This window comes from Schistocerca cancellata, chromosome 4 (assembly GCF_023864275.1).
Source record: "Schistocerca cancellata isolate TAMUIC-IGC-003103 chromosome 4, iqSchCanc2.1, whole genome shotgun sequence".
Lineage (NCBI taxonomy): Eukaryota > Metazoa > Arthropoda > Insecta > Orthoptera > Acrididae > Schistocerca > Schistocerca cancellata.
This window is the reverse complement of record NC_064629.1, coordinates 185893099-185914683: the sequence shown is the minus strand read 5'-3', so window position 1 is coordinate 185914683 and position 21585 is coordinate 185893099. Positions and strand designations below refer to the sequence as shown.

At 37.7% G+C, this 21585-nt stretch overlaps 1 protein-coding gene across 1 annotated transcript in view; it reads left to right on the top strand.

Annotated features, from left to right (window-relative positions):
- LOC126183614 (WD repeat, SAM and U-box domain-containing protein 1-like) overlaps positions 1–21585 on the top strand; it is a 218763-nt gene that overhangs the window by 114557 nt on the left and 82621 nt on the right. The gene's annotated exons all lie outside the window — the stretch shown is intronic.

The following is a 21585-nucleotide window of genomic DNA, read 5'->3' as shown; positions in this document are numbered from 1 at the left end:
AATCCGTTAAACTTTGGTTACACAATAAATGAACCAAATCTAGGCTGGAAATTCAACCAATATGTATGAATCACAGTTATGAATAACTTAAACTGGAAAGAAAACACAGAAAATGTTATGGTGAAGGTGAACCAAAGACTATTATTTATTGGCACAACATTTTGAAGATGTAACAGACCTACTAAAGAGACTGCCTACACTATGCTTTTCTGTCCTCTTTTGGAGCGTTGCTGCACAGTGTGGGATTATTACCAGACAGGTTTAATGAAGTATATTGAGAAAGTTCAAATAAGGGCAGCAGGGTTTGTATAATTGAGAAATATGGGAAAAAGTGTCATGGATGTGATACAGGATGTGGGACGGACATCAATAAAACAAAGATATTTCTCGCTATGGCGGGATCTTCTCATGAAATTTCAATCGTCAACTTCCCCCCCCAAATGCAAAAATATTTTGTTAATGCTAACCTAGATAGGGAGAAATGATCATTATAATAAAATAAGGGAAATCAGATCTCGTACGGCCTTTCTACGCAGTGTTCGAGAGTGGAATAATAGAAAATTATTGTGAAGGTGCTTCGATGAACCCTCTACCAGGCACGTAAGTGTGATTTGCAGAGTATCCATATAGATAGATGATGAAAACATCACTTTTAGCAAATGTGGGAAACCATGACCAGAATTTTATTTGTTGAGCAAAGTGTAGTTTGTCTTTGCTAATCAGACTTCATAGTTAGATGGAATGTGTTTATGCACATGTTATTCTGTTTATATCAGTGAATTCATAGCATATTATCTCAGTACTGGTTGTTCAGTAGTGATGATTGTGAAAAGGGATCACTCTAGTATATAGAACAGCTCTACTACAAATAAATGAATTTGAATACCTAATGTCCATAATATTGTAGACTAATAATTTATTTTTGGTCACTGCTGCTTCTGTTGTGTGCTATGTTGTTTTTGGTGCAGACTGCAGTACAGAAAATAGTATACTATATATAATGAATGTACTTGGTGTCTGGCAGAGGCTACTTAGAGAGAAAATTCTTCAGTTGCAAGAATTTTTCCCATTACTAATGCATTTTGACATTGGTGTTGTGATATGCTGTTTTCATTAAAACAGCCACTGTTTGTTGGTTTATTCAGGGATTTATTGTGGTGTACAAGCACAGAACTGAGTGATTGTTGTACAGGGTAAAGTGTCACTAACATGAGAGACAACAAAATTCTGAACTTTTAGATAGGCCGAACTTCTTTTTAAGTAAGATTGATCCACCTAACTATTCAATTTTGTGAATGTACTTGGTGCTTTCAACAATCTTTAGTAGAAAATGGAAGACGTGGGCCAAATCACATAGCTTTCTGTCCTTGCCAGGAGCCTCTTGCACTACAGTATAACCTGCTTTTACATTCCCGGAATGAACATTTTCCCACATTTTTTATCACTCCCTTCAAATTTCCTATGTTCACAATGTTAATTCCCACCCAGTTTCACGTTAACATATCAGTAATTTTCCCCTGATTTACATTTTATGAAACAATGTTCGTGGAGGAAAACAACTGGCGTGATTGACATAAAATGATGCAGGGAGGAAAACAACTGGTGTGATTGACATAAAATGATGCAGGTATAGCGTTTGCCTTCAAGTAGTGTTTACATATGTTATACATTTAACTTTCTTGACACCAGAGTGCTTCACTCAGCAATTCTTAAGTCACAAAAAACGTAATTTGTATCCTGCACTGCCAACCACAACTTGGCGTTGTGGCTGATGGGAGTAACTGTTTTGATAGAAGATGGAAGAATGCGCAGCTTCTGAGGAACATTCATTCGTTTCGAGACAATACCAATGTTATCTGTCAGTACTGTGTGCTACAATTAGTAGTACCGTTGCGTTATTGTATCCGTATCGTTTCGGCGTTAACTTCACTCTGTGATAATGATCACATACAGAGGATATCCATTTTCCAGTATTTTTAACTTGCTAAATACGGTAGTTTCCCTTATGGTTTGTATACGCATTGTACAGTGTTGTCACTATCTAAGGTTGGCAATATGACAAGCCTGTTCCTACAACCGAAGTGAGTCGACTTCAGTTGACACAGCTACTCTCGACAACTGCCGTGCAAAGATTTTGGGTTTGTTACTTTGTTTGTGTGCACCGGGTAGCGTGTTCGTAGCCTTGTGTGAAGTGATTGAAGTCTGTGGTTAGTTGTTTCTTTCACATTGTTGTTTTCTGTCACAATTTAGGATGGAAAATGCCAGTTCTGCCAAAAGAGACAGGAAAAACCTTTCTATGGAAGAAAAGGTCAAAATTCTGGAAATAGTTGATGCTCACCATGGAACACGTGTTGCATTAGAACAGAGTTTGGGTACTCAGGTATCTGCATTGAACACTATCATGAAAAACAGAGACTATTTTGGAAAGTGGGCCAGATTCCAAGAAAAATGAAATATGCATCACTGAAAGAAATTGTGAAGAACTGGTTTCAGGCAGCACGTGCATCGAATATTCCAATAAACTGTGTGATGTTACGCGAAAAGGTGCTGAAAGTCACCAATGTACTTGGGATCGAGGACTTCACAGCATCAAACGGGTGGATAGATAGAGTCAAGAAGTGGTGCAATGTAGTGTACGAAACTGTATGTGGTGAAGAAAACAGTCTGGACATAAAATCTGTTACGTAATGGCAGAGTGACGGGTTACAAGACCTTTTGGAACAGTATAAACTGAAGGAGATCTTCAGTATTGATGAAACAGGTCTCTTTTACAGTGTACTGCCAAATAAAATGCTTGCTTTTAAAGGCGAAAACTGCCATGGAGGTAAACACAGCAAAGTTCACCTGACAGTAATGTTAGGCATGAATGCAGATGATTCTGAAAAAATTAAACTGTATGTGGTTGGCAAATCTAAAAAACCACGGTGTTTTAAAAACATAAAAACACTACCAATGAACTCCATTGTCAACAAAAAAGCGTGGATGACATAGGAATTGTTCGAGCAATAATTACATTGTCTTGATGCAAGAATGGGTACTCACAACAGAAAAATTCTCCTGTAAGTGGATTGTTGCCCTGTGCATCCCAGAAATATAAGACTACATAATGTGCAATTAGAGTTTCTGCCACCAAACTGCACAAGCAAATTACAGCCTTTGAATTTGGGTATCATCCATGCCTTCAAAACACACTATAGGAAGGAGATTGTGCAGAAGGCATTAACTTTGATGGAAGTTGGGAAAGACCCAGCCTCCTTTAAAGTGTTAATTTTAGATGCTTTGCATTATAGTACAAAGGCATGGACAGAAGTTACGGCGGCCACCATCTCCAGTTGCTTCCGAGTAGCAGGATTCATCGAAGCCGACCACGGAAATGGATCTGATGTACCAGACGTGAGTGTTAGTGACTATGGTGAAAAACTGCTTGCTTCGTCATGGGAAAAGCTGCAGCTTCAGCATCTGGTTCACGATTTTTTACACATTGGTGACAACGTTGTCACTGTGGAAAGTGTTTCTGTTGACGACATTATCGACTTTCACACACAAGAAAATGCAGAAAGTGTCAGTGACAGCGACAGTGACAGTGATAGTAATGAAGACAATGAGATTCCCTCATTTGCAATTGTTAATGCAGCAGTGGAAACAATTAAAAGATATATTTCAGCTGCAGATGTTAATGACAAAGTTTTCCATTGTGTTTATGAACTTGAAAACCACATTGAAAAAATACATCAGGCAAAATTAAAACAACCCACAATTTTGGATTTTTTTGCCATAAAGTAGTAACTACTGCATTCATTTGTTAACATCGTATTTATAGGCCAGCCAAATTAAAGGTCAGTATAATAAATATAAATGGCATATTAACGTGTTGTAAATGTGTGCTTAAAATGCTTAAGTGCAGTATGGTTTCCTTCCCTGTAATTTTGGCTGTGGATACAGATGGATCTGTATTGTAACCCTGATGTCTACATTGATTTGAAAGTGTCTGTTTGGCTGGGAGCTGACTAAGTCAGTGAGTGTGAAATAAAGGCTTCAGTGACAGATTGGTCTGTAGTGTAGTGCCATATTTAACGCACTTTACACATTTCACGCACCTATATATACGAAGTTGAAAACAACAAGATAAATGGGTGGTACTGCATACATCTGCTGACATCACTTTCGCAGGAAAGTTACACTTAAAATCATGCAGTTTAGAGAGATCTTTAATGCAGTGTACACTTGACATGCACTTTTCATAGGCTTCAAATATAAATACTTAAACTGCAAACTGCATCACTTTAGCTTTGCAAACACATAAATCAACATATCGGCTGTGTGGTTTGTGTTATTTTTAATGCGATTTGTTGTGCTAAACTGTCGGTGAATGTCATGTCACTTGCTAAACGTAGCACTAAATTCAGATAACCTTTAATAAAAATAAACATTCCCTGATGAGTATTTTTTTGCCTTTTATCTACATATCTCATACAAAAGTACAGAAATGGAAAGGGGGCCCCATACACAGCCAGTAAAACTTAAAAAAGTCATTTCTCAAATTTCACATTTTCCTGCAGTTTACGTCATTTTTTGCAAGTCCCTTGAAAAGTGTAAAAGCTGGGTTTTTCTGTATGTGATCAACAACAGCTAAGGGTGATCAGTCTCTTTAGAGAGTGCACATGTGTTCAGTATGTTTCTAATCATAACATTTATTGACAGTTAAAATGAGAACATTGATGCTCATAGAGCACTACATACTTCGCTAGAAATCCAGTTCAGAGCATCCGAACTACCGCATCTTTTTTCCTCCCACAACTCAGGCCAAGGGGACTGATGACCTCAGATGTTAAGTCCCATAGTGCTCAGAGCCATTAAAAAAAAAAAAACCCCAGAGGACCAACTCCATCTTTCCCCACTGTTGCGTCTTGTCAGGGAGAAACTGCATGCAGCACCATAGTGTGTACCCCATCCTCAGATCTGCCCAGCCTCTCCTTTGGACCAAAAGACTCAATAGACCCTATGGTTTTTCACCGCCTGTTTCTGGACATCCTTGATGCATTTCCAGGCGCATGTGTGGTATACACTGATGACTCTGTGATCTACAGACAAACTGGTTTTTCCTACACACATGCAATGTGAAGTGAAGTACACTTCCTGCTAAACGGATATAGTGTATTCACTACAGAACTGATGGCCATTGCTTGTGCCCTGGGTTCCTGCAGCTGCTTTCTGGTTCTGTTGGAGCAACTCTCCTAGCTTCACACTTTTATCTCCCCCACCCTTTTGTGTAGTTCGTCTCTGTGAATTATTCTTATCTTGACACACATAGGATTAAGGAACCAATGATATCAGTCTATTCATTCATTCATCCACCCATCCAATTCAGAAGATTACCACTTAATAACATGTGATCAGACAAATGAGTAGCCTGGAAAATTATAAAGTTTAATAAACAGAGAAACATAACGTGATCTCAAAGTCACCATACTTCAAGAGAAGACCATATAAGCTCCAGACTGGAAAAAAGGAGAATAGCAACTGGATCTTTTCTGTATGGATAAAAAGTACCACAGGGAAATCTACAATGTGAAAGTTCTGAGAAGGACAGATACTGGATCACATCATTGCACGATAAAACAAAGAGTTGAACAAGTACCTCCAATAAATCCAACGAAAAAACAAGTGTTGGAACGATGAGTGTGTAAAACAGTGGTAGATAGACAACAAACTTAACTAAGATATCTGAGTGATAAAACAGAAGAATCACATGTGGAACTCACAAAACAAAGAAACATAACCCACAAAATAATAATAAGGGATAAATGCCAATATCAAAAAGGTATACTTCTAGTAATAGAAGCTAATAGTGAGGAAACAAACTCAAGAGATCACTACAGAATATTTAACAGACAACTACAAAATATTTAGCATACAGTTACAAAGATATATTCTCCAATATTAATGTTAAAAGATAAAAATAAGAAGGTGGCCCATAGCAATAGAAAAAATACAGTTATTGTAGCAGAAACATTTAGTAAATTACTAAATTGTGAAGATCCACTGAACAACTGCAAATAAACAGGTACTTATATTAAAACACCAGTGGAAAATGTAAACTCACCCACAGTCCATGAAGTCTACAAAGCTTTGAAAGAGATCAAAAACTACAAAGCAAGTGGAGAAGATTGAACATTGTGGGACTTTGGAAATATGCAGCAGAACTACTGAAGATGTCATTACACCATTGCATAGTGAGAATGAGGAGCAAAGAATTACTACCAGAACATTGGACTACAACTGTGAGCCATTCATTACGCAAAAAGTAGCAAATCAAATCCAGACAACCATAGAGGAATTTCCCTTTTGGATATCACATATAAAGTCATGTCGACAATGCTGTACAATTGTGCTAAAGATCATCTTGATCTGGAACTAGGAGAATACCACAGAGGATTTAGGCTGTGTATAATATGCCCAGAACATAACAAATTTGTTATGGTTACCATGCAGCATGCAGTAAGATAAAAACAAGAAGTCATAACCTTTGTAGATTTAGCTTATGATAGTATCTGCAGATCTCTAGTGTTAAAGATAGGAAGGAATTTCGGCCTCCAGCCCAAATTAATAAAAATGATAAAATTAAATCTGAAAAACACTAGATGTAAAGTAAAGTTCAGAGGAGAAATATCTGAGTCTTTTATGACTGAAACAGGTTTAAGACAGGTAGGTGGTTTATCACTGTTATTCTTCAATCGTGCTGTGGAGTGAGTGATGAGGGCATGGTAAAAGGAAAATCCTAAAAGCATAATGACTGGAACCAAGAAAGATCAAATAAATTTAAATTGCATGGATTATACAGATGACTTAGTGTTACTATAGTTCAATTCTTTTATCTTGGCGGTTCGTGCATGCCCGCAGAGATGCGGGAGATTGCTGCGTTGCCAGTTGTATGTGCCAAGAGAAGCAGCGCCATAGTATAGTTCGCAAACTTACGTTTAGGGGGGAGCGTGCAGTTTATGAAGTAAAACCACCACGGCCGCATTAACCCTTTCGCTGCTACAGGGGCGTGCTCCCCGCATTCCACGATGTGCGCGATTTTGTCATCACTGCATTGCTCGCCTGTGCAGACACATGGTGTTTTGACTGCTTTGACACACTTTATCATTCGACTTAATAAAAACTATTTGGCCCAAAAACATAATTTTTACACATCATCTTGACTGATACCTTCCCTCCATGAATGACTTAATTTTGTTTCGATGTTCAACGCAGTTATTGTGCAGCATTAGATGTAGTAAACCATTGCATGAAATTTTGAAGAGTTTGTAGAGGTAAAAGTCCATAGCGTATACTTTCCATATGGTCGATTTTAGTTGCCACTAGAAATTTCAAAAAATTACATTCAAATGAATAAAATTCATGAAGTAAGACATTTCAATATTGTTTTTAAATAAAGAAAATATTAAGCACTGTACAAGGTTTGAACTCAGAACCTTTCGGTTAGCAGCCATACACGTTAACGATTGCGCTAACGCAGCTCATCATTCAATGCATCTCCCGGAGGACGTTTTTAATATCACGCAAAATACCAACAGACACTGTTGGTATGACTATGAATTACTCACGTTTCGTCTAAGTACAATAGGAAATAAACAATTACCGCTGTTCTTTATTGCGAAAAGGCGGTTAGTGAGAATGATACAAACACCTTTCCTTGCTATGGCCTGAATTAGGAGGTTTAATTAATTAATAGAATATGAAGCAATTGGTATAAAGAATGCTTTTTCCAAACTTTCTATAAAAGAAAGTCTGCTATCAAGACATTGCTTTTGTTCAATTACTTTATTTATGACTGAACGTTTCTAAAACTGAAGACACTCGTCCGTGCTCTGCACTGCAGTCGAGCTCTGGCAATGTCGTTCTCTGTTCATTGGCTGACTGTGTTTTGTGACGTCAGATGCGCAGAACGAACCTAAACTCGGCCGCCGTCATAAATGACACGCACTTTAGCTAATAACATTCACGAAGCCAGAAATTAAATAAAAGACCTACAGAATACAGCACAAAAAGTAGGACTCGAGATATAATTTGAAAAGACTGAGATAATGGTAATAGAGGCACTAGTAATCAACAGCATAACAGTAAATAACATGAAAATAAAAATAGTGAAACAGTTTAAATATCTAGGAGAAATTATAACATACAACTTAGACGAGAAACTTGCATGGCAAGAGTGAATTAATAAAATGATAAAAACTCAAAAATTAACATGGTCTTTATACAATAAACAATGCATATCAATCAAAACTAAATTGGAACATAACAAGATGGTGGTTCAACCAGAGGTGACATCCAGAAGTGAAACTCTTTTGAAACTCACTAAAAAAATAAAAAACTAGACTTGACAAAATCCTAAAAAGTAGAGAGTAGTATAGCTAGAACATGCATAAATAAGAAATATCAAAAAGATTAATAATTAGAAATAGTGCCAAATGAAATGGTGTACAGCAAACTAGAACCCATTACACATATTGTGTGGAAGAAAAGGATTTCTTTTTTTTTTTCACATAATTAGGACAGAACAAAACAGATTACCAAGAAAATTTATAGAGAAAATTTAGAACATGAAGTAACAATTAGGATGGATAAGGAAAATCAAAGTGCTAGAACTAACTCTGTATGATTTGCAAAATAAAACAGAAAATTTAAAGAAACTGAATGACATAAGAATAAGGTTCAAACCAGAAATAGACAAATGATAGAATAAAAAGGGCATTTAAAGATGAGTAATGATGAAAAAAGATCATAACCAATGAGTAGCTACTGGGCAATTAGGAAAGAAAACATATTGTAGATGTTGACCAGAAAATGCTTCACTGACGTGGTCTAATGAGGCTGTAGAAGAAGAAGAAGAAGAAGAAGAAGAAGAAGAAGAAGAAACAGAGAAAGCTCGTGTAAGTTTTCTTTCTGAATAAAATCTTTGACATGAAAGATGCATTACAGTGACATTGAATTTCATTTGTAATTGGTGTGATGCTAATAGTTTATGAAATAACAGAATTTTTTACAATTTTAGAGCAATTTCCAGAAGCTTACAAGCAAATGCAACCATATGAACCTCCTATGGGCCTCTAATGTGTTTTTCTCAGTTTCAGCAATGACAGTGTAAATGTTTTATTTTCGGACCAGAAATTGGTGGCTTAAACTTGGATATGAAAAATCAGTTTCCAAGTAACAAAATATTATCGCCAGGCTCAATCTCTGTAGAAATTGCATTACATATAACTTTATCTTACCTCGAGAATTTACATATTTAACTTTCTGAAGCAAAACACAGAAATCTTACAATGGCAAAAGCATTAAAACAACATGTGTGTGCTGTATTGCATATGCATTAATCGCATGCATTCGGTAAATTTTGTCTTGTGGGCCTTTGGTACCATACATTCTGCACTGGAACATGAGAAAAGAAGTATCATGTGGACATACCTTATCTTGAAAAATTAGTTCACATTACGTAAAATTGATGATAATCTCAGGTCTGAGTATATCAACACTATACAGTATTTCTTTCATTTTGATGTAATGGTGTATAAAAATCACTGCCAGTTTTCTTTAATGAATCATTTTGTACCCAGAGAGAAATGGCTTGCTTTTGTTGCCGTGTCTTGAAGGTATCTTTAACTAATAAATTGTCCCTAAATGAGAGATATTGTGTGCTCTTTTAGTACAAAATTTAATAAACCACTCATATCATATCAGATATTGCTCATAAGGAAACATATCTTTGTTAAAAATTTTAATTTGGTTGAAATTTTACTGTTGAAGTTATTTTAGATATAGAATCTTTCTTTTAAGATACTGGGGATTGAGATTTCAGTTTATGTGATGAATATTAATAAATTGCTATATCATTTGTTGTGTACATTTTTAATGCCCTTTCTGCCCAAAGTACTCTGTAATGCTGCAGGTTTTTCCCCTTCTGACTTACTGCTCTTAACAGATGTCCCTAGGTAACCATATTAATTTAATCCTAGATGGCATTGCAGTTGGTAAAAAACGCATATAACTTTTGCTTAAAATTACTATCCAGTGCCCAGCTAAGTAGTACTTTAATTAATTAAAATGGTGTGAACTAAATTTTTTTTAATAGGATCCACCTTTTTAAATGCATATAATGATTACATATAAAAAAATCAATCCATAAAAACAAAGTTTTATAGTACTGCACATTCTGCAAATAGTTCACAGTTGGAATTAGCTTTATCTGAAATACACCATATGGAGGTAGCCCAAGCGGATTACGTACATTGTGAGGCCTCGATGAAGGATTATTGTTTGTAGTGTCTGTTGTGTTGTTAGATACTTTGTTTTCTGTTGCTGTATTAATTTTTTCCAGAAGAAAAAAGTGCAGTGGATGAGGTAGCAGACTGTCGAGTCGTTATCATTGTACCAGGCTGACGGCTGTTTGTGGAATATATGAAGCAAGCAGTACAAGAACAGCCATAAAACAAGGCACACTGCAGAAAACTGCTGCTGTATTTGGTAGAATACTGAGAGAGTCTATGTAGAAAAGAAAATAGGGTGATTTGTTGCAGCCTGCTTCGAAATGTGGAATAAATACTCAAGACTCTGGAATGAATCTCCCGTTGACAAAAGCCTAAGACTAACAGCATGTATGGTTGTAATTGTTGTCCTGAAATTTACATCTTTTTTTCCTTTTTTTTAAGAAATGGTGAGACCATATTAACCTGAAAATATTTCGAGTAGATTTCCCCACCATGTTATAGTTCTGGGTGGAGATTTTAATTTGCCGGATATAGACTGGGAGACTCAGACGTTCATAACGGGTGGCAGGGACAAAGAATCAAGTGAAATTTTTTTAAGTGCTTTATCGGAAAACTACCTTGAGCAGTTAAACAGAGAACCGACTCGTGGCGATAACATATTAGACCTTCTGGTGACAAACAGACCCGAACTATTTGAAAAAGTTAACGCAGAACAGGGAATCAGTGATCATAAAGCGGTTACGGCATCGATGATTTCAGCCGTAAATAGGAATATTAAAAAGGGTAGGAAGATTTTTCTGTTTAGAAAAAGTGACAAAAAGCAGATTTCAGAGTACCTGTTGGCTCAACACAAAAGTTTTGTCTCAAGTACTGATAGTGTTGAGGATCAGTGGACAAAGTTCAAAACCATCGTACAATATGCGTTAGATGAGTATGTGCCAAGCAAGATCGTAAGAGATGGAAAAGAGCCCCCGTGGTTCAACAACCGAGTTAGAAAACTGCTGCGGAAGCAAAGGGAACTCCACAGCAAACATAAACATAGCCAAAGCCTTGCAGACAAACAAAAATTACGCGAAGCGAAATGTAGTGTGAAGAGAGCTATGCGAGAGGCGTTCAATGAATTCGAAAGTAAAGTTCTATGTACTGACTTGGCAGAAAATCCTAAGAAATTTTGGTCTTATGTCAAAGCGGTAGGTGGATCAAAACAAAATGTCCAGACACTCTGTGACCAAAATGGTACTGAAACAGAGGATGACAGACTAAAGGCCGAGATACTAAATGTCTTTTTCCAAAGTTGTTTCACAGAGGAAGATTGCACTGTAGTCCCTTCTCTAGATTGTCGCACAGATGACAAAATGGTAGATATCGAAATAGACGACAGAGGGATAGAGAAGCAATTAAAATCGCTCAAAAGAGGAAAGGCCTCTGGACCTGATGGGATACCAGTTCAATTTTACACAGAGTACGCGAAGGAACTTGCCCCCCTTCTTGCAGCGGTGTACCGTAGGTCTCTAGAAGAGCGTAGCGTTCCAAAGGATTGGAAAAGGGCACAGGCCATCCCCGTTTTCAAGAAGGGACGTCGAACAGATGTGCAGAACTATAGACCTATATCTCTAACGTCGATCAGTTGTAGAATTTTGGAACACGTATTGTGTTCGAGTATAATGACTTTTCTGGAGACTAGAAATCTACTCTGTAGGAATCAGCATGGGTTTCGAAAAAGACGGTCATGTGAAACCCAGCTCGCGCTATTCGTCCACGAGACTCAGAGGGCCATAGACACGGGTTCACAGGTAGATGCCGTGTTTCTTGACTTCCGCAAGGCGTTCGATACAGTTCCCCACAGTCGTTTATTGAACAAAGTAAGAGCATATGGACTATCAGACCAATTGTGTGATTGGATTGAGGAGTTCCTAGATAACAGGACGCAGCATGTTATTCTCAATGGAGAGAAGTCTTCCGAAGTAAGAGTAATTTCAGGTGTGCCGCAGGGGAGTGTCATAGGACCGTTGCTGTTCACAATATACATAAATGACCTGGTGGATGACATCGGAAGTTCACTGAGGCTTTTTGCAGATGATGCTGTGGTGTATCGAGAGGTTGTAACAATGGAAAATTGTACTGAAATGCAGGAGGATCTGCAGCGAATTGACGCATGGTGCAGGGAATGGCAACTGAATCTCAATGTAGACAAGTGTAATGTGCTGCGAATACACAGAAAGATAGATCCTTTATCATTTAGCTACAAAATAGCAGGTCAGCAACTGGAAGCAGTTAATACCATAAATTATCTGGGAGTACGCATTAGGAGTGATTTAAAATGGAATGATCATATAATGTTGATTGTCGGTAAAGCAGATGCCAGACTGAGATTCATTGGAAGAATCCTAAGGAAATGCAATCCGAAAACAAAGGAAGTAGGTTACAGTACGCTTGTTCGCCCACTGCTTGAATACTGCTCAGCAGTGTGGGATCCGTACCAGATAGGGTTGATACAAGACATAGAGAAGATCCAACGGAGAGCAGCGCGCTTCGTTACAGGATCATTTAGTAATCGCGAAAGCGTTACGGAGATGATAGATAAACTCCAGTGGAAGACTCTGCAGGAGAGACGCTCAGTAGCTCGGTACGGGCTTTTGTCAAAGTTTCGAGAACATACCTTCACCGAAGAGTCAAGCAGTATATTGCTCCCTCCTACATATATCTCGCGAAGAGACCATGAGGATAAAATCAGAGAGATTAGAGCCCACACAGAGGCATACCGACAATCCTTCTTTCCACGAACAATACGAGACTGGAATAGAAGGGAGAACCGATAGAGGTACTGAAGGTACCCTCCGCCACACACCGTCAGGTGGCTTGCGGAGTATGGATGTAGATGTAGAAATTCAAAATTGTTAGGTGATATCCAAGTGAAATTACAGAAACTAAAGCTGTCTTCCATATTCAGTTCCTATATGTAGCAAGTTTTTTCCTACCAGTTATTCTACAGTATGTTTTCACTTATCGAAGACAACAACTGTATGTGCAGATCCATTTCATGCAACAACTAATCTAATATTATCAACCACTATTAACTACTAAACAAACTTATCATCAAAATAATATTGTAGTTTTGTAACCAAATAAGAAATCCTTTGATAAACACAACCTTATTCTGTAAAACTACAAAACATTGAGAGATGCTTGCCAATGATGTCTTTCATTTTGTTTGCGTGGACCTTGAAGTATTAATATTTCAGCAGCAAGTATAATAGTTTTCTCATCTCTAGACATGACGTGGCAGACAATACAAAAACAATACAACAAATAGCATTGCAGACTATGTGAATACACTAAGAAATGTGTACTGTCAGTCTGGACAGAAACAAAGTTGGAAACAGATGTGAAATACTGTAGAAAATAATGTGTCCAGTGGCATTGTGGATGCAACTTCACACAACTTTTTACGGTGATGGCGTCACTAGTGAGCTTTCGACTATCGACTTTTGCAAGCGATTGTGAATGACCCCTGTGTGAAATGTGTGCATTTCAATTATTCATTCCTGTGTGACGTACCTCCGCAGTAAGCCTTTTAAAAGAAACGTTGCATTGAAAGAATCATATCACAGATATGTCACACTTACCATTAAATGTCAATTAAAGCATCAGTGATGAACGCTTCTGGTTAGAGAACGAAGGACGAAATAAAAATTTGCCTGTTTATTTCCAAATGTGTGGTGATTTTCAAGTGCGTGGTAAGGCAGCAATCTAAGAAGACAGCTTACATTCATGTGAGTGAAACAAGCAGCAATAAAATTCATATTGTTCCTTGTCACAAATACCTCACAGTTTATTTCCCAATATGTGGCAATTTCTGAGTGTGTGATTAGGCAGGAACCTAAGAGGACAGCTTAAATTACTGCAAGTGAAACAATGAACAATAACATTCATATTCTTCCTTGTCACAAATGTTTCACCAACTGCGCAGCCACAAACATATCCTCCTAAAGAGTTCTTGCTACAACTGAGGCTCTCCTGTCACTAACACATCCGTAAACATCAACTTTACATAATAGTGATAGACAAATAACTTATTCTTACAGGGGTGTGTGAAAAGACTAGTTTATGAGCACCAGTCAGTACTCACATGGACCTCGTTTCTAGGTTTGTCATCGCAGCTGTGGAAATAGTAAACAAACCTCATGGGATCCTTGACAGTTGATGGTGCATCACAGTACACCTCGCTGTGATCGTGTTGCTCATCATTTTGAACAATACCTGTAATGGAACAGATCCGCATTTGTTACGTACTGTACTGTACACTGACAGAACAGATTGAATACACTGTGGCACAGGATATGGAGTGGGATGCATGAGTGGCGGAAGGAAGGCAGTGAAATAAATCTACATCTACATTTACGTCATTACACTGCAATTCACAGTTAAGTGCCAGGCAGAGGGTTCATTGAGCAACCTTCAAGCTATTTCTCTACTGTTCCAATCTCTAATAGTTTGAGGGAAAAATGAGCACTGAAATCTTTCTGATTTCTCTTATTTTATTATGGTGATAATTTCTCGCTATGTATGTGGATGCCAGCAAAATATTTTCACGATCGGAGGAGAAAGTCGGTGATTAAAATTTCAAGAGATTATCCTGCTGCGACACAAAATGCCTTTATTATAATGTTGCCACCCAAATTCACTTATTGTGTCTGTGGCACTATCTCCAGCATTTTGCAATAATACAAAATGATCTGCCCTTCTTTGAACATTTACATTGTCCTCCATCTGTCCCACATCACACAGTGTTACTCCAGAAGAGGGCAAACAAGCACTGTGTAAGCAGTCTCTTTGGTTAATTAAATGAAACTTAATATATATTCTCAGTGATGGAATACAGAAACCCCTGGAGCAGAGGTAAATATTGATTGCCAGTCTAGGAGTTTGGTCAAAAATAATAAAGGAATGGTGAAGAAGATAGCTGATGTTTCATGTGCATGTGGGTAGTGGTCTGTCCTGGTGGGCAGATCCAGTGGCAGACAGCAAGAGCCACCTGTCCTGGCTGAAGTATGGAGTGACAGAGTGGAAACCGAGACAGCAAAACAGCTGCACCCCCATCCAAGGCCCCCCCCCCCCCCCACCCCACCCCCTCCAACCCCTCTCCCTCGGTGACCACTCGTGTGAATTCCTGATTGATTAACTCGATGGTGTAAGCAAGCCAACACATTCAGCAGAGGGCTTTGTCAGAGGCTTGTACTGGAATGAGCTGCTACTGTCCTGAAAGACAGGCTGGGTTGTCATGTAGGCACTGCAAGAACTCAAATTGGTGGATTGTTTGAAAAAGCATGGGAGAAAAATTTCAGAATCAAATTCTGTTATGAACTCTTAAGATATTCTTTGACTGGCTGGTACCCTCTACATCCTCCCACTTCCACAACTGTTTACAAAAGGACACCAGACACTTATTCAGAAGGTCGGTTGCCCAGGTAATGGACCTACAGGCCATGGAAGGCCTCTGTACGATCTTTTTTTTTTTTTTTTTTTTTTTTGTAGTGTTGTTAAGGGGAAAATTGCGTATGGTTATATTGTCAAAGACTTGTGACACAAATTTTCCTCTTAAGTGGGATAGTTCTAACACGGAATAATCTTTCCATGTATGTTGATAGCAAAAAAGATATAAATCTAGTGGTTGTTAACACTGAAAATAACCATGAATTGCAAATAATTTAAAAGTTTATACTTAACACAAAGTCTAAATTCACTGATGCTTCTTCAATACACATTATTTCTTCCATTAATAAAATTCCTAATTGTGTGCTTATTGTGCTATCACATGTAACCTAAGATAGGTATTTTCAATGGGGCAATCGTTGTATACCTGATACGTTAGTTATACAAATTAGAGGAAATGAATATTACGCTCTGACAAGATGTCTGTCTACAAAATGTTATATCTGTTGGGTAAGATAGAAACAATTTGATTCTGTCCTTAATTTTTAAGTAAAGGTAAACATTCTCTGCACATACATGGAGTGTATAATTTGAATATCATAACAATAAAATGTCGTTTTGTAAATAAAATAAGCAGATCCTACCTTTTCTTAAAGGTGTGCTAGCATACTGTAATGCCTCCAGACATTAGGCTATAAAATTAAGTAGGGGATTACAAAATAGATACTGATCCTGAACAAAAGAAAAGTTTGTTCCCAGTGGCAGAACTTTAGGAAGGGCACTAATGGTGCAGTGCCTCAAAATTATGAATGTAAAGATGAGATAGCAAAACTGGTACTGCCAGAAGGATTTAGCCGGAACTGCCCTTTCTCAGCAATAGCAGAAGAAATACAGGACAGCCTCAGTAACTCAGCAGAATGTAAGAAATAGACAGGAGTGGCCAAGGCCAATGTCCGCCAAAATCGACAGAACAATCTATGGAAATCTCACTGCTTCAGTAGCATAAGAAACTGTGCTGTTGAAAGATTGTCAAAATTACTCTCTAGTTTATGGCGAGAGAGAGAGAGAGAGAGAGAGAGAGAGAGAGAGAGAGAGGGGGGGGGGGGGGGCAAAGGTAAACATATAAACAGACCTGTACACATAGAGAGATATATGAACATCAGTATTTTTTATAACCATACAAATGGTCGAAAGATCATGTGATTATTGAAATTGGTCCAACAATTCAAAATCATGAGTTTGTGTGAGCACACTGAAGACTGCATCACGAGGTGATATACTGACAAAATACAGGAATTATTTATAAGATTAGGGGACAAAAAGGTTACTCAACATAACCACAAGTTTCTAACATTAAAGTTCTCAGACCCAAATGCATTTTGAAAACCTCTTATATAGGGAACAATCCAGAGGTTTTTCACCCAGACATTACAGTGAGATCTAGCTACAGCTTCTACACAATTACAATAAAAGGCTGGACATCGTATAGAGGGAGATAGTGTACCTACTCACTTTAAATCACCTTAAATTACCTTGTAGGATAACAGTCCTTCCAAACATGGCATATTGGAATACTTAGGAATTCATCTGAAGAGATAAACAGTTAAGTCTTACATCAAGATCAAAGTTACACTCTAACTTGAACTTGAGTCTGGCATTGGAAACATGCCAATAAAGTCAAATATTAGCGAAAATCTCAAGGTATAAATTTGTATCGTGTATTGTATACCAGCCAGATATACCAAGTGTAGAAATAACAAGCCTGGCAAGAAATTTGTTGTGTATTATCATGGAATATGACAATACACATAGAAAGATGAAGTAACGATATGTGGGAAAAAAACCATGTTAGTATTCCTTAAAAGTACAAAACTCGTACAACTAAACAGTGGTGCACCATCAAAGTAAATGCATTTAAAATACGCATACAAGATTTTAGTAGTATTGGTCCCTAAGGATTAAGTAAACAGATGGAGACACTCTCTTTTGACTTTCCAAGTAACAAGTAATATACAGCGTTATGCAAAAATTAATTTTCGGTCAAAAATTAGGTAATGCATACAAACTGAATTGCTTGATACAGCAAAAGTGTCATCATATTCTGATAATAGAAATACAGTTTTTAGGAATTGAACAAGAGGTACTTGTTTCTGCTAGACCAGTTATAATGTGCATTATATGCATGTAAAAAGTTTATTTATAATTTATTGTCATTCTACTTTTCATTATAGTGGAGTAAATAATATTGGCACACGAACAAGTGCTCAGGATATGTAATGGCAGCAGATCTGATAAATTCTTCAAACGGCCCACCTTCTCTAGCATCACACCTCCACAAAATATTCAGGTATACCTTAAATCTCACTTAAACTTGTGTAGAAATCTGAACATGGATTCTTGGAACCTTTAGCCGGCATCTGACCATCCCTCATCTCAGTACGACTCTGTCAAGTCCCTTTAGCAGCAAAAGCACATGAAAAATTCTGATTAATCTAAGGAAAGAGGATTTGAAAATATACTAGTACAAATTTATTATACTTCAGTGCACTACAGACAAGACCTGGTTTCAAACAATAATTCCGATATGTGCTACTAATATGACAGTACACCAAAAGTTTAATATCTCACCACAATGCATTAAATCATTAAATATTAGGCCTGAAATCCACTGGCACAAAATGTAGATCATATACATGTGTAGTATATTAAATAGCCCTCAAAACTCTCTTAAAGAGTTTAACACAAAGCAGTTCTATGAAGTCATGTCCCTCAACATGTCTCCATAAGATTTTACAGTTAGCACAAGAGCAGTAAGGTGTATGTAGTTGATTATAAGTCACTAAAGCAATACAAAATTAAAATAAAAGATATGTAAAAGCTTCTCAGTAGTGTATGCTCGAAGTACAGTAGTTACATGTCAGTAATGCATACCGAACCAGGTAGTATAGTGCTTAGCACACTGGACTTGCATTCGAGATGATGACAGTTCAGATCCATGTCTGGCCATCCTGATTTAGGTTTTCCATGATTCCCCTAAATCACTTAAGGCAAATGACAGAATGCTTCCTTTGAAAGGGCACAACCAATATCCTTCTTCGTCCTTCCTTAATCCACGTTTGTCAACAGGACATTGAACACTAATTGTCCTTCTTCCCATCAGTGATTCAGAACCCACACAAATGAAATTCAAGATTAGAATTCACAAAATTATTTGAGATGGTTGCAATCAGTGTGTAATAGATTTATTATATAGTTCTTTAAGTTTAATGTTTTATATGGTAAATAAATAGCAAGTTACCAATGGTTGAAAATTGATTATAGGGGAAAGGGAAAAAATACACAAAGTTTTCTGTAAGATTTTGAAAGGATACATTCAGAACATGGCTTAGCCCAGCACAAGCACACATGCAGCATTTTTGCAAACGTCAGACGACAGGAAATGGTCACGTGGGTGGTGTGGTGTGGAAGTGGTAAGTGTCGAGAAATGTAATGGCAGCACTGCAAAGCTAGTGGGGAGGAGATACTTTTTGCAATACAAGACATAGGTTTCACCAAAGGGGTAGGGAGAGGAGGGATAGACTGTAAGAGGTGTGGGAGGACAGGGGTGGTGAGGGGAGAATGTGCAGTCACTGGGGAAAGAGAGGGGGTAAAGCCTTCTGGGGTGACAGAGGCATGATGGAGAAGAGAAGAGAAGAGGAGAAAAGAGGGGGGGGGGGCAGTGTGTCCAGAATTCGCAGATACATGTGTGCCCGCCAAAACGACACCGAAGAAAGCGTGTGCTTTGCTGACCAGCTGGAGATATCTTATCAGTTACATAACATCAGCTGCACATAAGACAGAGTAAGGCACTGTTATTTAGCCGAAGACCAACCATCAGTGTTAACTTGTAGAGGCATATTTGAGACTTGAATGGCTTTTAGTTGAAATGGAATAATCAGTACAGTAAAATTTCATCTTTGTAAATCAGGTAAAAAGTAGTGGCTCAAACGAGCAAAACAAACAATCAGAAAGTTTCAACTTGAAACAACAGGTTATAGAAATAAGGTGACATATTTCATCTCTGTTTTAAGATTTTTATGTTGGCTTAGTCCATCTGTGTGGTGAATTTCAGCAAATAAAAGGTCCCAAAACTATTGGCCGCCTACCTTGGGAATTTAACATTTGCACAGAAACCAGAATAATGTCATGTCAATACAAAGAAAATTTTGATGTGGATGGGATGCAGTAACTTAAACTTTAGATGAAATTACACTACTTAAAACAAGCAGGTAGACACAAAGTGCATACTAATCTCATCGAACACTGGGCAGGAAAATTTTATGAAGAAGTGCAGAAGGAAAACAGTCAGTTCAGTGGACATAAAAAATTAAAAATGTGCACAATTATTTTTAACTCTTATGAATGATGCCATGAAAGAAAGGAACAGAAATAAATGCTTCCAATGCTCATCTGCAGAGCGATGCAACATTAGTTGTAAAGAATAAATTCAGTTTGGGGTATAGTGTTCCACTGAAAAGAAAGAATGAACAGAATAGACACTGCAAAGAGAGGGGTGGACTTGGCAATGAAGCTTAACACTCACAACATGAAGTTGTAAGAGGAGACTTGATACATTCTTTCATCATCTTAGCACAACGAATGAGTGATGCCTAAAAACCTACAGTCATATATTTGTGATCTAGTCATTCAAAAGCAAGTTGGATTCTGTCCCACAGAGCTCATTAATATCTGTAACCACTGAAGAGTCAACAAAGGTCATGAGTGATTATAGCAGCTTAAAATCTATAGACAATGTAAGAGCCAGCATAGTAGATATACACATGGAAAATCCTTCTCACAAAGTTAAAACAAAATTAACTATGAAACAACCACTGGACAGAGAAAGAGTATCTCAGTTTCAAATCTTATCTGTTCATAACTCACCATCAATCCTACCACAATATTGTGAAATGTGCGTTGGAAGCCAACAGCAGATGATACAGGTGGACTTTGCAATAATTAATTAATCAGTCATATTCTCAGTTACTTTATGTCGTGCCATATTATTATCCCCAGTATTCATCTTACCAATTTCTCATAATAATACTTTGTTAACTTCATATGCCATGGCTTCCTGTTATCACGTAACAATCAACAAACCTTCACTGCTCCCTGTACTAACAGCCGAAAGTAACCCAAAATGACAAGTTGTATTAAGCATCTAGAATAAAATGGTATAGTCTATTACAAAATTGGCACTTTGTCTCATCCTCACATCTTGCAGGGTGACAGTGCATCAATCAATCTGTAGCCTCTTGAAAACAAAATATCACCATGTGCAAATTTGTCCAGTTTACAAAGCGAGAAAAAGAAGGCAACCAAAACATAAAAGATGGAGGGGAAGAATCTGCTCTGTTATTTCATAGTGGTCCCTATCATGTATACGATAGGGGCAGGACTGTGAAGAAAAAAAGGAATCTGAGACAGAGAAGGTAGAAGGGAAAGGGTTTAATCCTTTGCTCCCAAAATCTGATAGGTCACAGTGTTATAGTGGCTTCAGCAACACAGGTGCTAGCCTAAGGTCACATAATCCCTTTTGTAATTAGATAGACACAATGGAAATTGAGAAACTTAATGGCTTTAGGTTTTCCTTTCTGAGTCTAGATGCCAGTATAGCATCTGCTCCTGGCCCTAAAACAAAAACTCACTCACACCAAGGCTTAAGGTTTAGGCACATACAATTTTGACTGTAACATAGATGCAGTTTAGTGGGGAGAGGAAGGGGGAACATGACCCTTAAGCCCTCACAGCTGTTCATGGGGTGGGGGGGGGGGAGGACCTATGCTCGGAAACAGCCCACAGAAACAGTGCCTGATAGGAAAAATGAAATACAAGAAAAAAG